The sequence below is a fragment of the Panulirus ornatus genome, chromosome 65, assembly GCF_036320965.1.
Source record: "Panulirus ornatus isolate Po-2019 chromosome 65, ASM3632096v1, whole genome shotgun sequence".
NCBI classification, from domain to species: Eukaryota; Metazoa; Arthropoda; class Malacostraca; order Decapoda; family Palinuridae; genus Panulirus; species Panulirus ornatus.
In genome coordinates this window covers 26,706,834-26,721,489 of record NC_092288.1, presented here as the reverse complement: position 1 = coordinate 26,721,489, position 14,656 = coordinate 26,706,834, and positions in this window count along the sequence as shown.

The window sequence follows — 14,656 nt, the reverse complement described above, 5'->3', positions numbered from 1 at the left end:
GAGGGATGTCTGATCATTATTTTGTGGAGGCAAAGGTGAAGATTTGTAGAGGTTTTCAGAAAGGAAGAGAGAATGTTGGGGTGAAGAGAGTGGTGAGAGTGAGCTTGGGAAGACTTGTGTGAGGAAGTACTAGGAGAGACTGAGTACAGAATGGAAAAAGGTGAGAACAATGGAGGTAAGGGGAGTGGGGGAGGAATGGGATGTATTTAGGGAAGCAGTGATGGCTTGCGCAAAAGATGCTTGTGGCATGAGAAGCGTGGGAGTTGGGCAGATTAGAAAGGGTAGTGAGTGGTGGGATGAAGAAGTAAGATTACTAGTGAAAGAGAAGAGAGAGGCATTTGGACGATTTTTGCAGGGAAATAATGCAAATGAATGGGAGATGTATAAAAGAAAGAGGCAGGAGGTCAAAAGAAATGTGGAAGAGATGAAAAACAGGGCAAATGAGAGTTGGGGTGAGAGAGTATCATTAAATTTTAGGGAGAATAAAAAGATGTTTTGGAAAGAAGTAAATAAAGTGCGTAAGACAAGGGAACAAATGGGAACTTCAGTGAAGGGGGCTAACGGGGAGGTGATAACAAGTAGTGGTGATGTTAGGAGATGGAGTGAGTATTTTGAAGGTTTGTTGAATGTGTTTGATTTGGCAGATATAGGGTGTTTTGGTTGAGGTGGTGTGCAAAGTAAGAGGGTTAGGGAGGATAATTTGGTAAACAGAGAAGAGGTAGTAAAAGCTTTGCGGAAGATGAAAGCCGGCAAGGCAGCGGGTTTGGATGGCATTGCAGTGGAATTTATTAAAAAAGGGGATGACTGTATTGTTGACTGGTTGATAAGGTTATTTAATGTATGTATGATTCATGGTGAAGTGCCTGAGGATTTGCAGAATGCTTGCTCAAATTACAGAGGTATAAGTTTGTTGAGTATTCCTGGTAAATTTTACTGGAGGATATTGATTGAGAGGCTGAAGGCATGTACAGAGCATCAGATTGGGGAAGAGCAGTGTGGTTTCAGAAGTGGTAGAGGATGTGTGGATCAGGTGTTTGCTTTGAAGAATGTATGTGAGAAATATGTAGAAAAGCAAATGGATTTGTATGTAGCATTTATGGATCTGGAGAAGGCATATGATAGAGTTGATAGAGATGTTCGGTGGAAGGTAATAAGAATATATGGTGTGGGAGGCAAGTTGTTAGAAGCAGTGAAAAGTTTTTATCGAGGATGTAAGGCATGTGTACATGTAGGAAGAGAGGAAAGTGATTGGTTCTCAGTGAATGTAGTTTGCGGCAGGGGTGTGTGATGTCTGCATGGTTGTTTGATTTGTTTATGGATGGGGTTGTTAGGAAGGTGAATGCAAGGGTTTTGGAAAGAGGGGCAAGTATGAAGTCTGTTGTGGATGAGAGAGCTTGGGAAGTGAGTCCGTTGTTGTTCGCTGATGATGCAGCGCTGGTGGCTGATTCATGTGAGAAACTGCAGAAGCTGGTGACCTGAGTTTGGTAAAGTGTGTGAAAGAAGAAAGTTGAGAGTAAATGTGAATAAGAGTAAGGTTATTTAGTACGGTAGGGTTGAGGGTCAAGTCAATTGGGAGGTAAGTTTGAATGGAGAAAAACTGGAGGAAGTGAAGTGTTTTAGATATCTGGGAGTGGATTTGGCAGCGGATGGAACCATGGAAGCGGAAGTGAATCATAGGGTGGGGGAGGGGGCGAAAATTCTGGGAGCCTTGAAGAATGTGTGGAAATCGAGAACATTATCTTGGAAAACAAAAATGGGAATGTTTGAAGGAATAGTAGTTCCAACAATGTTGTATGGTTGTGAGGCGTGGGCTATGGATAGAGTTGTGCGGAGGAGGGTGGATGTGCTGGAAATGAGGTATTTGAGGACAATATGTGGTGTGAGGTGGTTTGATCGAGTAAGTAATGTAAGAGAGATGTTTGGTAATAAAAAGAGTGTGGTTGAGAGAGCAGAAGAGGGTGTTTTGAAATGGTTTGGTCACATGGAGGGAATGAGTGATGAAAGATTGCATGTGTCAGAGGTGGAGCGAACGAGAAGTGGGAGACCAAATTGGAGGTGGAAAGATGGAGTGAAAAAGATTTTGAGTGATCGGGGCCTGAACATGCAGGAGGGTGAAAGGAGGGCAAGGAATAGAGTGAATTGGATCGATGTGGTATACCGGGGTTGACGTGCTGTCAGTGGATTGAATCAGGGCATGTGAAGTGTCTGGGGTAAACCATGGAAAGTTGTGTGGGGCCTGGATGTGGAAAGGGAGCTGTGGTTTCGGGCATTTTTGCGTGACAGCTGGAGACTGAGTGTGAACGAATGGGACCTTTGTTGTCTTTTCCTAGTGCTACCTCGCACACATGTGGGGGGAGGGGGATGGTATTCCATGTGTGGTGAGGTGGCGATGGGAATGAATAGAGGCAGACAGTGTGAATTGTGTGCATGGGTATATATGTATGTGTCTGTGTGTATATATATGTGTACATTGAGATGTATAGGTATGTATATTTGCATGTGTGGACGTGTGTGTACATAAATGTGTATGGGGGTGGGTTGGGCCATTTCTTTCGTCTGTTTCCTTGCGCTACCTCGCAAACGCGGGAGACAGCGACAAAGCAAAAAAAAAAAAAAAAAAAGCAAAAAAAAAAATAACCTTGCTCTTATTCACATTTACTCTCAAGTTTCTTCTCTCACACACTTTACCAAACTCAGTCACCAGCTTCTGCAGTTTCTCACATGAATCAGCCACCAGCGCTGTATCATCAGCGACCAACAACTGACTCACTTCCCAAGCTCTCTCATCCACAACAGACTGCATACTTGCCCCTGTTTCCAAAACTCTTGCATTCACCTCCCTAACAACCCCATCCATAAACAAATTAAACAATCATGGAGACATCACACACCCCTGCCGCAAACCTACATTCACCGAGAACCACTCACTTTCCTCTCTTCCTACACGTACACATGCCGTACATCCTCGATAAAAACTTTTCACTGCTTCTAACAACTTGCCTCCCACACCATATATTCTTAATACCTTCCACAGAGCATCTCTATCAACTCTGTGATATGCCTTCTCCAGATCCATAAATGCTACATACAAATCCATTTGCTTTTCTAAATATTTCTCACATACATTCTTCAAAGCAAACACCTGATCCACACATCCTCTACCACTTCCGAAACCACACTGCTCTTCCCCAATCTGATGCTCTGTACATGCCTTCACCCTCTAAATCAATACCCTCCCATATAATTTCCCAGGAATACTCAACAAACTTGTACCTCTGTAATTTGAGCATTCACCTTTGTCCCCTTTGCCTTTGTACAATGGCACTATGCACGCATTCCGCCAATCCTCAGGCACCTCACCATGAGTCATACATACATTAAATAGCATTACCAACCAGTCAACAATACACTCACCCCCTTTTTTGATAAATTCCACTGCAATACCATCCAACCCCGCTGCCTTGCCGGCTTTCAACTTCCGCAAAGCTTTTACTACCTCTTCTATGTTTACCAAATCATTTTCCGTAACCCTCTCACTTTGCACACCAGCTCGACCAAAACACCCTATATCTGCCATACTATCATCAAACACATTCAACAAACCTTCAAAATACTTACTCCATCTCCTTCTCACATCACCACTACTTGTTATCACCTCCCCATTAGCCCCTTCACTGAGGTTCCCATTTGCTCCCTTGTCTTACGCACTTTATTTACCTCCTTCTAGAACATCTTTTTATTCTCCCTAAAATTTGATGATACTATCTCACGCCAACTCTCATTTGCCCTCTTTTTCACCTCTTGCACCTTTCTCTTGACCTCCTGCCTCTTTCATGTATACATCTCCCACTCATATGCATTATTTCCCTGCAAAAATATCCAAATGCCTCTCTCTTCTCTTTCACTAGTAATCTTACTTCTTCATCCCACCACCCACTACCCTTTCTAATCTGCCCACTTCCCACGCTTCTTATGCCACAAGCATCTTTTGCACAAGCCATCACTGCTTCCCTAAATACATCTCATTCCTCCCCCACTCCCCTTACTTCCATTGTTCTCACCTTTTTCCATTCTGTACTTAGTTTCTCCTGGTACTTCCTCACACAAGTCTCCTTCCCAAGCTCATTTACTCTCAACACTTTCTTCACCCCAACATTCTACCTTCTTTTCTGTAAACCTCTACAATTTTTCGCCTACTCCTCCACAAGATAATGATCAGACATCCCTCCAGTTGCACCTCTCAGCACATTAACATCCAAAAGTCTCTCGCACGCCTATCAATTAACACGTAATCCAATAATACTCTCTGGCCATCTCTCCTACTTACATACGTATATTTATGTATATCTCTCTTTTTAAACCAGGTATTCCCAGTCACCAGTCCTTTTTCAGCACATAAATCTACAAGCTCTTCATTTCCATTTACAACACTGAACACCCCATGTGCACCAATTATTCCCTCCACTGCCACATTACTCACCTTTGCATTCAAATCACCCATCACTATAACCCGGTCTCGTGCATCATTCAGCTGCTCCCAAAACACTTGTCTCTCATGATCTTTTTTCTCATGCGCAGGTGCATATGCACCAATAATCATCCATCTCTCTCCATCAACTTTCAGTTTTACCTATATCAATCTAGAGTTTACTTTCTTACACTCTATCACATACTCCCACCGCTCCTGTTTCAGGAGTAGTGCTCCTCCTTCCCTTGCTCTCGTCCTCTCACTAACCCCTGACTTTACTCCCAAGACATTCCCAAACCACTCTTCCCCTTTACCCTTGAGCTTCGTTTCACTCAGAGCCAAAACATCCAGGTTCCTTTCCTCAAACATACTACCTATCTCTCCTTTTTTCTCATGTTGGTTACGTCCACACACAGTTAGACACCCCAATCTGAGCCTTTGAGGAGGATGAGCACTCCCCGCGTTACTCCTTCATCTGTTTCCCCTTTTAGAAAATTAAAATACAAGGAGGGAAGGGTTTCCAGCCCCCCGCTCCCGTCCCCTTTAGTCGCCTTCTACGACACGTGAGGAATGCGTGGGAAGTATTCTTTCTCCCCTATCCCCGGGGATATATATATTATTATTATTATTATTATTATTTTGCTTTGTCGCTGTCTCCCGCATTTGCGAGGTAGCGCAAGGAAATAGAAGAAATGGCCCAACCCACCCCCATACACTTGTATATACACACACGTCCACACACGCAAATATACATACCTATACATCTCAATGTACACATATATATACACACACAGACACATACATATATACCCATGCACACAATTCACACTGTCTGCCTTTATTCATTCCCATCGCCACCTCGCCTCACATGGAATACCATCCCCCTCCCCCCTCATGTGTTTTTGCAGGTAGCGCTAGGAAAAGATAACAAAGGCCCCATTCGGTCACACTCAGTCTCCAGATGCCATGCAATAATGCCCGAAACCACAGCTCCCTTTCCACATCCAGGCCCCACACAACTTTCCATGGTTTGCCCCAGACGCTCCACATGCCCTGATTCAATCTACTGACAGCACGTCAACCCCGGTATACCACATCGATCTATTTCACTCTATTCCTTGCCCGCCTTTCACCCTCCTGCATGGTCAGGCCCCGATCACTCAAAATCTTTTTCACTCCATCTTTCCACCTCCAATTTGGTCTCCCACTTCTCCTCGTTTCCTCAACCTCCGACACATATATCCTCTTGGTCAATCTTTCCTCACTCATTCTCTCCATGTGCCCAAACCATTTCAAAACACCTTCTTCTGCTCTCTTCTGCTCTCTCAACCACGCTCTTTTTATTACCCTTACATTACTTACTCGATCAAACCACCTCACACCACACATTGTCCTCAAACATCTCATTTCCAGCACATCCACCCTCCTGCGCACAACTCTATCCATAGCCCACGCCTCGCAACCATACAACATTGTTGGAACCACTATTCCTTCAAACATACCCATTTTTGCTTTCCGAGATAATGTTCTCGACATCCACACATTCTTCAATGCTCCCAGGATTTTCGCCCCCCTCCCCCACTCTATGATTCACTTCCGCTTCCATGGTTCCATCCGCTGCCAGATCCACTCCCAGATATCTAAAACACTTCACTTCCTCCAGTTTTTCTCCATTCAAACTTACCTCCCAATTGACTTGACCCTCAACCCTACTGTACCTAATTACCTTGCTCGTATTCACATTTACTCTTAACTTTCTTCTTTCACACACTTTCCCAAACTCAGTCACCAGCTTCTGCAGTTTCTCACATGAATCAGCCACCAGCGCTGTATCATCAGCGAACAACAACTGACTCACTTCCCAAGCTCTCTCATCCACAACAGACTTCGTACTTGCCCCTCTTTCCAAAACTCTTGCATTCACCTCCCTAACAACCCCATCCATAAACAAATTAAACAACCATGGAGACATCACACACCCCTGCCGCAAACCTACATTCACTGAGAACCAATCACTTTCCTCTCTTCCTACACGTACACATGCCTTACATCCTCGATAAAAACTTTTCACTGCTTCTAACAACTTGCCTCCCACACCATATATTCTTAATACCTTCCACAGAGCATCTCTATCAACTCGTTGAAAAGGGCAGTCAAGGGTTTAGCTATCTCATTTTTCGCCTCTTTCATTTATCTCGGATAAAACTTATCAGGACCTGCGGCTTTATCTATTAGCATTTCATTAATTACTGGAAGTACGTCTTCAGCTCTTATGTCAATTTGTTGAAGAAGGTTCTCAAGACTGATCAATAAAACTGGATTCGGGACGTGGGCTGTCTTCCATTATAAATACAGATACAGAATAATCATTTAATATTTTTGTCATGTCTTTGTTGTCTTGAAGAGAGTCATGGTTCACCGTAATTAATGTACATATTGACTGGGTAATGAGTCTCTTGCTTCTAACATAACTGTATAACTCCTGAAGTTTCTTTTCCTATACTTCAGCAATATACGCTTCATATCAAAGTTTACTTTGTCGTATACCTTACTTTCCCCATGTAAATTAACATACCTTACTCTATCACGTTGGTCACCGGATTCTCCGAGTTTCTTATAAGCTACTTTCTTAAACAATAACCACTTTTTTACCTGACCGTTCCACCACCTTGGCTTTGTTTTAGAAATAGACTGTCCACTACACACTGGCACGTATGTTCCTTCTGCTGCTTTGAAGGTTTTTCTGAAGCTTTTCCAAGCTACGTTCATGTCATTTTCATTTACAATTATCATCATGAAAATTTACATGTTTACAATTATTTTTTTCGCCACCGCCATGTTGACACACATTGGATGTAGTTTTAAAAGCGACCTTAAAAGCAATTTGCCGTTGATCACATGTACTAAACTTTTCTCCAACTTCCATAGTATTAATGAGATCCTCATATGTAGTAAGAACTAAATCCAATATGTTCTCGTCGTGAGCAAGTTTCCCGACTAATTGAATGAGGGTATTATTAAGCAAATCTAGGTAGGGGTCCTCCACGTGGGCCCGCAGCTACTGGAAAGGGAGTCTTCTCACTTAGATAACAGTATGTTAAAATGTTCTACTATGATAGATCCTTGTTCATTATAAATTGCTGCTGCTGCTCACTGATCATAAAATCTTTCGTGTCTAACATCTGTGTGGGGAGTGGTCTAGAAACTAGTCCTACTGCTTTACTTTTACGTAGTTGATCTATAATTTCATCAAAAATCAAGTAGACCTTCCTAACGGCTCTTTTTTCTACGGGATTTAAATGAGTTTCAACAAAGAGCAGAACACCACCTGCTACTTTGTTTGTTCTTTACCTGTTATACAGAGTGAACCCTGAAACTGAGTATTGGCTGAGGAAATCTATAATGGTAATATCTAACCAAGATTAGGAAATGGCCATCATAGCATACTTTCCTTCTAACGTTGTTGTCACTAAAGCCGATACTTTATTTCGTATACTCGGAGCGTTAACATAAGATATTTGTAGACGAAATCAAGACTTACCTGGAAAGGTACTTACTGAGGGTCACCTCCACAAGAGCTGCGTGTTTTGACCAAAGCGACTGTGTAGACTCACTAAGGAACCTACCAACACGCGCACCTCCCACTTCATGCAGGTGTGGTCTGTCCTTCATATCAGACTGCACCTACAAATGATGCCACACGTTTATGAACTCACCTTCTTCCTGAAGTCAAAATATTGTTCGTTTTATATCCAAAATGTAGAATAAGGCGGCGATATTTCCCCAATAGCCTCTACGATCTTTCATCCAGTAGATCATTAGTACCTACATGACAAATAAGAAATGTATTATCGTTAGTGAAACACAAACCTGTTTACAGCGTCGACATCATCATCTACCTTGGGAGTAAGGAAACAAAAAAGTTTACGTCGTGAGAGTTTCTGGAGCACAATTCCTCAGCGTCCTGGGATAGCAGTGTCGCCGACGAGCCTTACTTCGTGGTCGCTGTCGTCCACATCAGCCAAAGCCTGAAACAGATTTCTTGTAATTACTGTCATCACAGGTAAACGTGTCTGGGGTTTTGAGCCTTGTTCCACTAACTGAAAGGGTCGGCTTTCCCTGGTGAGGGAAGGAAGATTGCTTTGGAGTGTCTGCTTTCATAGAGCTGCTGTCCATCGCTGATGGCTCACTTCCCGAGTCTTACAGGAAGCTGGATTCGATGATGTCTGAAGGACATTTCCCTGTGTGTTAGAACAGTTATTTTATAAGTAGCACCAGCCAACTTTTTTTCAAGAGTCCGTCTGCCCACACAAAACCTGCAAATCAAAGGAATAAAGACTATGAGAACAGCAGGGCCGTTGAGAGAGAGAGAGAGAGAGAGAGAGAGAGAGAGAGAGAGAGAGAGAGAGAGAGAGAGAGAGAGAGAGAACTGGTGAGAGTGGTTATATATTCTTGTGTGCGCATGTGTGTCGCATATGTACGATTGTGCGTGTATATATGTACGTTTTTTGTATGGGTAAATATGTTTGAATGTACGTACGTGTGTGTATACGCTTCCATTACATGTTTGTAATTACTTATTTCTGTTGTATGGGGAAGGAATTATACACCCGTGGGGCCTCCAAATCTTGAACCTTGTTTATGAACATTCAGCCTTTTAAACTACTGTGTGATGTCAGTGTTTACATTCTAATAACTCATTTATTCTATTATTAATTGACTATTATGATTCAATATTACTTTATTACTTTTTGTAATAAACATCTTGCTTAATTTCATGTTATGTTCTTTGATTGTGTTGTTCATATATCTTTCGAAGAACTCTCCACTGTTTACGTCATCGACCTAGTGTACAAAGTTACAGGTTGTCGCTACTCTTTCCTCTTTGATGCAGGCCAGATTTAAGGCCTTTAATATTTGCCTGCAATTCAGATGTCTTAATTCTGTACAATCTTTATTGTTCTTCTCTGAGCCTTCACTGTTATTACTTTGTGCTTTGTCAAATGCAATAACCAAAGTGGAAAAACATTCTAGTTTTGGTCTAATGTAAGATGACAACAGATTGCCGATTATTTTCTTATCTACATTTGAATGCAGTTCATGCGTGTGCCAGCAGCTAGTCTGGGAATGATGTCGACTCGCAAGTGTTTCTCACATGTAGATTCCTGCAACTTATTTCCGGATAGATTTACTAATATTGAAGCCTTCTTTCAGCGTGTTACTTCTTGTTACTTTACATTTAGTCGGGTTAAATTTCAACTATGTATCAGACCAGCTTTGAGGTTAATGGCCATCTTACGTTCATGTAATTTTCCTTGTTTTTCACTTTCCTCATGACCTTACCAGCATTAACCAATGTGATTGGGTAGAAAGTCAATTCTAGAAATTTATTCATATAAATCAACAAGAGCAATGGTCCCAGAACAGAGCCTTGTTGCACACCACTGGTGACCTTAATCCATCTCGAGAAAGCTCTTCTGACGTGCGTCGTTTGTTCTCTACCACTAAGATATTAATCTGTCCATCATGGAAGTATTCTCTCGCTTCTTCATGCCTGGAAATCCACCTTTCAATGTGGTAGTGTAAAATTCTTCCTGGCCGTCCAGCTACAGACGAACCACCCAACCTTCTCTGCCTATAGAGAAACTCTCTCGTAGGAACGTAAGAGATTTGTTACATGTGGCATTTCCTACGTTGTTCTCATTTATATCGTCTCTCCTCGTACGAATTCATCCACTGGCTTTCTTAGCATCTATCCCAGTACTTTACAGACGACGACATTCATGAAGGAGACTAGTTCAATGCATCCTTCTGGCCTCCTTTCTCAAAGAAAAATGTATCTGTCATTGCCTTCGCTTGGTATCTTTCTCCAACGATATTTTGAAGAACTTATGAAGTGTTGCGTCAAGTGTTCCTGCTTACGTCTTCAGTACACGAGGAAAAACTTCATCATAAGCCATATATGGGTCAACTCACTTTAGTATTCCTTTTTTTTGTAGATATTTTGTGCTTCCCAAGAGCTCCTTCCTCTGCCATCTCAGTGATGTTGGGGCTCAAGTGTCTTCTACTTTGAAAAGCTTTTGAGGTTATCAAGTTCCTACTGTATCATGACATGATGAGTAACTATGTATAACTTTTTTTTTTTTTTTTACAGCCAATCTACTTTTGAGGAAGTTATGGAAAAGTTCTGGGTTATCTCCTGCCTATCCACAATAGTCTTTTCAACGTTTCTGTGTTTCTCTCTTCTTATCCTGCCATACTTGTTCCTTGTTCTCATGTACCTTATAAACGTTGGTTGGCCTGGGTGTCACCTGTCTTCTGCACAGAATAACGCAAAACCTCGTTGCATTTTGACGTACTATAGTGAGCCACTTCTTGGTCTTTCTTAACATTCTCTCTACATTTGAGGCCAAAGTTACCCTTGTTCCGACTTCTTCACTGTATATCTCGGAGAACCTTCCACCACGATGCCATGGTTTTTTGGCTAATGGACTCCAGTTCCTAATTTTTGAAAATACAAAAATTGTAGAATTTTATGTATATTTCCTGTGAGTATGGTCTGATTTGTTGTTCGTGCGCCCTTATGTACCACACAATCCAACTCAAACATGACACTTTTTCACCCAGCCACTGGTGTTGGGTGAAGATTAACGTCTCATGATTATGACTGTGAATCATTACGCGAATGTGCACATTGGTATGTTAGGAGAGAAAAATTGATCTCATACTTTATGAGAACGTGTGGCGCCACAACTCTAACACAGATGATCCAAATTTTCCCGAATCATTTCCTCGTAACAAGAATCCCAGATAATTACATATCAGTAGTTTACCGAGTGAGACGTGCATGTTTTAGTGCTCCAGATACCATCCTGAGTGGTCGGTCCTTCATTGTTGGCATCGTATATTGATTATACATTGTTACAATTATTTTCAAGATATCATCATAACCAGAGTGCACGCAATGCTTGCCTTCAGGCACTCGTGTGTGTGTGTGTGTGTGTGTGTGTGTGTGTGTACGTGTGGTCATGAGCTTCATGCAAGGCAAGTGGGCCGGCCGTCACCAGCACAGCTTTAAGATGTGAAGTACGACTGAAACACACACACTCCCTTCCTTCCCCTCCACTCTTCCTTCATCTTCCCTTATCATCTCTCCTTCTCTCCTGTCCTCTTCCTTCCTCTCCCCTCCGTCCTCTCTCCACCTCCCTCCTCCAGTTCTCCTACACAACGTATTTCTTAGAGAAAAGTTATAAGAAATTAGACATATTATGAAGTACCTGATATCATGAAGTACATGGATATTATGAAATATATGGATATTCATCAAAAGTAATCCTAACTAGATTTATGACTCCTCTTTGTAAGAAAAATACGCAGAGATGCAACGGTAAAGTATCTACAAGACAGTAACTTATTTCTCATAATCAAAATATCAAGATAAAACATCCTCTTTAACGAATTCAGTAGAGTGCTTTAATCACACACACACATACAATATATTTTTTTTTTTTTTTTTTTTTGCTTTGTCGCTGTCTCCCGCGTTTGCGAGGTAGCGCAAGGAAACAGACGAAAGAAATGGCCCAACCCACCCCCATACACATGTATATACATACGTCCACACACGCAAATATACATACCTACACAGCTTTCCATGGTTTACCCCAGACGCTTCACATGCCTTGATTCAATCCACTGACAGCACGTCAACCCCGGTATACCACATCGCTCCAATTCACTCTATTCCTTGCCCTCCTTTCACCCTCCTGCATGTTCAGGCCCCGATCACACAAAATCTTTTTCACTCCATCTTTCCACCTCCAATTTGGTCTCCCTCTTCTCCTCGTTCCCTCCACCTCCGACACATATATCCTCTTGGTCAATCTTTCCTCACTCATTCTCTCCATGTGCCCAAACCATTTCAAAACACCCTCTTCTGCTCTCTCAACCACGCTCTTTTTATTTCCACACATCTCTCTTACCCTTACGTTACTTACTAGATCAAACCACCTCACACCACACATTGTCCTCAAACATCTCATTTCCAGCACATCCATCCTCCTGCGCACAACTCTATCCATAGTCCACGCCTCGCAACCATACAACATTGTTGGAACCACTATTCCTTCAAACATACCCATTTTTGCTTTCCGAGATAATGTTCTCGACTTCCACACATTCTTCAAGACTCCCAGAATTTTCACCCCCTCCCCCACCCTATGATCCACTTCCGCTTCCATGGTTCCATTCGCTGCCAGATCCACTCCCAGATATCTAAAACACTTCACTTCCTCCAGTTTTTCTCCATTCAAACTCACCTCCCAATTGACTTGACCCTCAACCCTACTGTACCTAATAACCTTGCTCTTATTCACATTTACTCTTAACTTTCTTCTTTCACACACACTACCAAACTCAGTCACCAGCTTCTGCAGTTTCTCACATGAATCAGCCACCAGCGCTGTATCATCAGCGAACAACAACTGACTCACTTCCCAAGCTCTCTCATCCCCAACAGACTTCATACTTGCCCCTCTTTCCAAAACTCTTGCATTCACCTCCCTAACAACCCCATCCATAAACAAATTAAACAACCATGGAGACATCACACACCCCTGCCGCAAACCTACATTCACTGAGAACCAATCACTTTCCTCTCTTCCTACACGTACACATGCCTTACATCCTCGATAAAAACTTTTCACTGCTTCTAACTTGCCTCCCACACCATATATTCTTAATACCTTCCACAGAGCATCTCTATCAACTCTATCATATGCCTTCTCCAGATCCATAAATGCTACATACAAATCCATTTGCTTTTCTAAGTATTTCTCACATACATTCTTCAAAGCAAACACCTGATCCACATATCCTCTACCACTTCTGAAACCACACTGCTCTTCCCCAATCTGATGCTCTGTACACGCCTTCACCCTCTCAATCAATACCCTCCCATATAATTTACCAGGAATACTCAACAAACTTATACCTCTGTAATTTGAGCACTCACTCTTATCCCCTTTGCCTTTGTACAATGGCACTATGCACGCATTCCGCCAATCCTCAGGCACCTCACCATGAGTCATACATACATTAAATAACCTTACCAACCAGTCAACAATACAGTCACCCCCTTTTTTAATAGATTCCACTGCAATACCATCCAAACCTGCTGCCTTGCCGGCTTTCATCTTCCGCAAAGCTTTTACTACCTCTTCTCTGTTTACCAAATCATTTTCCCTAACCCTCTCACTTTGCACACCACCTCGACCAAAACACCCAATATTTGCCACTCTATCATCAAACACATTCAACAAACCTTCAAAATACTCACTGCAACTCCTTCTCACATCACCACTACTTATCACCTCCCCATTAGCGCCCTTCACTGAAGTTCCCATTTGCTCCCTTGTCTTACGCACTTTATTTACCTCCTTCCAAAACGTCTTTTTATTCTCCCTAAAATTTAATGATACTATCTCACCCCAACTCTCATTTGCTCTCTTTTTCACCTCTTGCACCTTTCTCTTGACCTCCTGTCTCTTTTATACATCTCCCACTCAATTGCATTTTTCCCTGCAAAAATCGTCCAAATGCCTCTCTCTTCTCTTTCACTAATAATCTTACTTTTTCATCCCACCACTCACTACCCTTTCTAATCAACCCACCTCCCACTCTTCTCATGCCACAAGCATCTTTTGCGCAATCCATCATTGATTCCCTAAATACATCCCATTCCTCACCCACTCCCCTTACTTTCATTGTTCTCACCTTTTTCCATTCTGCACTCAGTCTCTCCTGGTACTTTCTCACACAAGTCTCCTTCCCAAGCTCACTTACTCTCACCACCCTCTTCACCCCAACATTCACTCTTCTTTTCTGAAAACCCATACAAATCTTCACCTTAGCCTCCACAAGATAATGATCAGACATCCCTCCAGTTGCACCTCTCAGCACATTAACATCCAAAAGTCTCTTTCGCGCGCCTGTCAATTAACACGTAATCCAATAACGCTCTCTGGCCATCTCTCCTACTTACATACGTATACTTACGTATATCTCGCTTTTTAAACCAGGTATTCCCAATCATCAGTCCTTTTTCAGCACATAAATCTACAAGCTCTTCACCATTTCCACTTACAACACTGAACACCCCATGTATACCAATTATTCCCTCAACTGCCACAT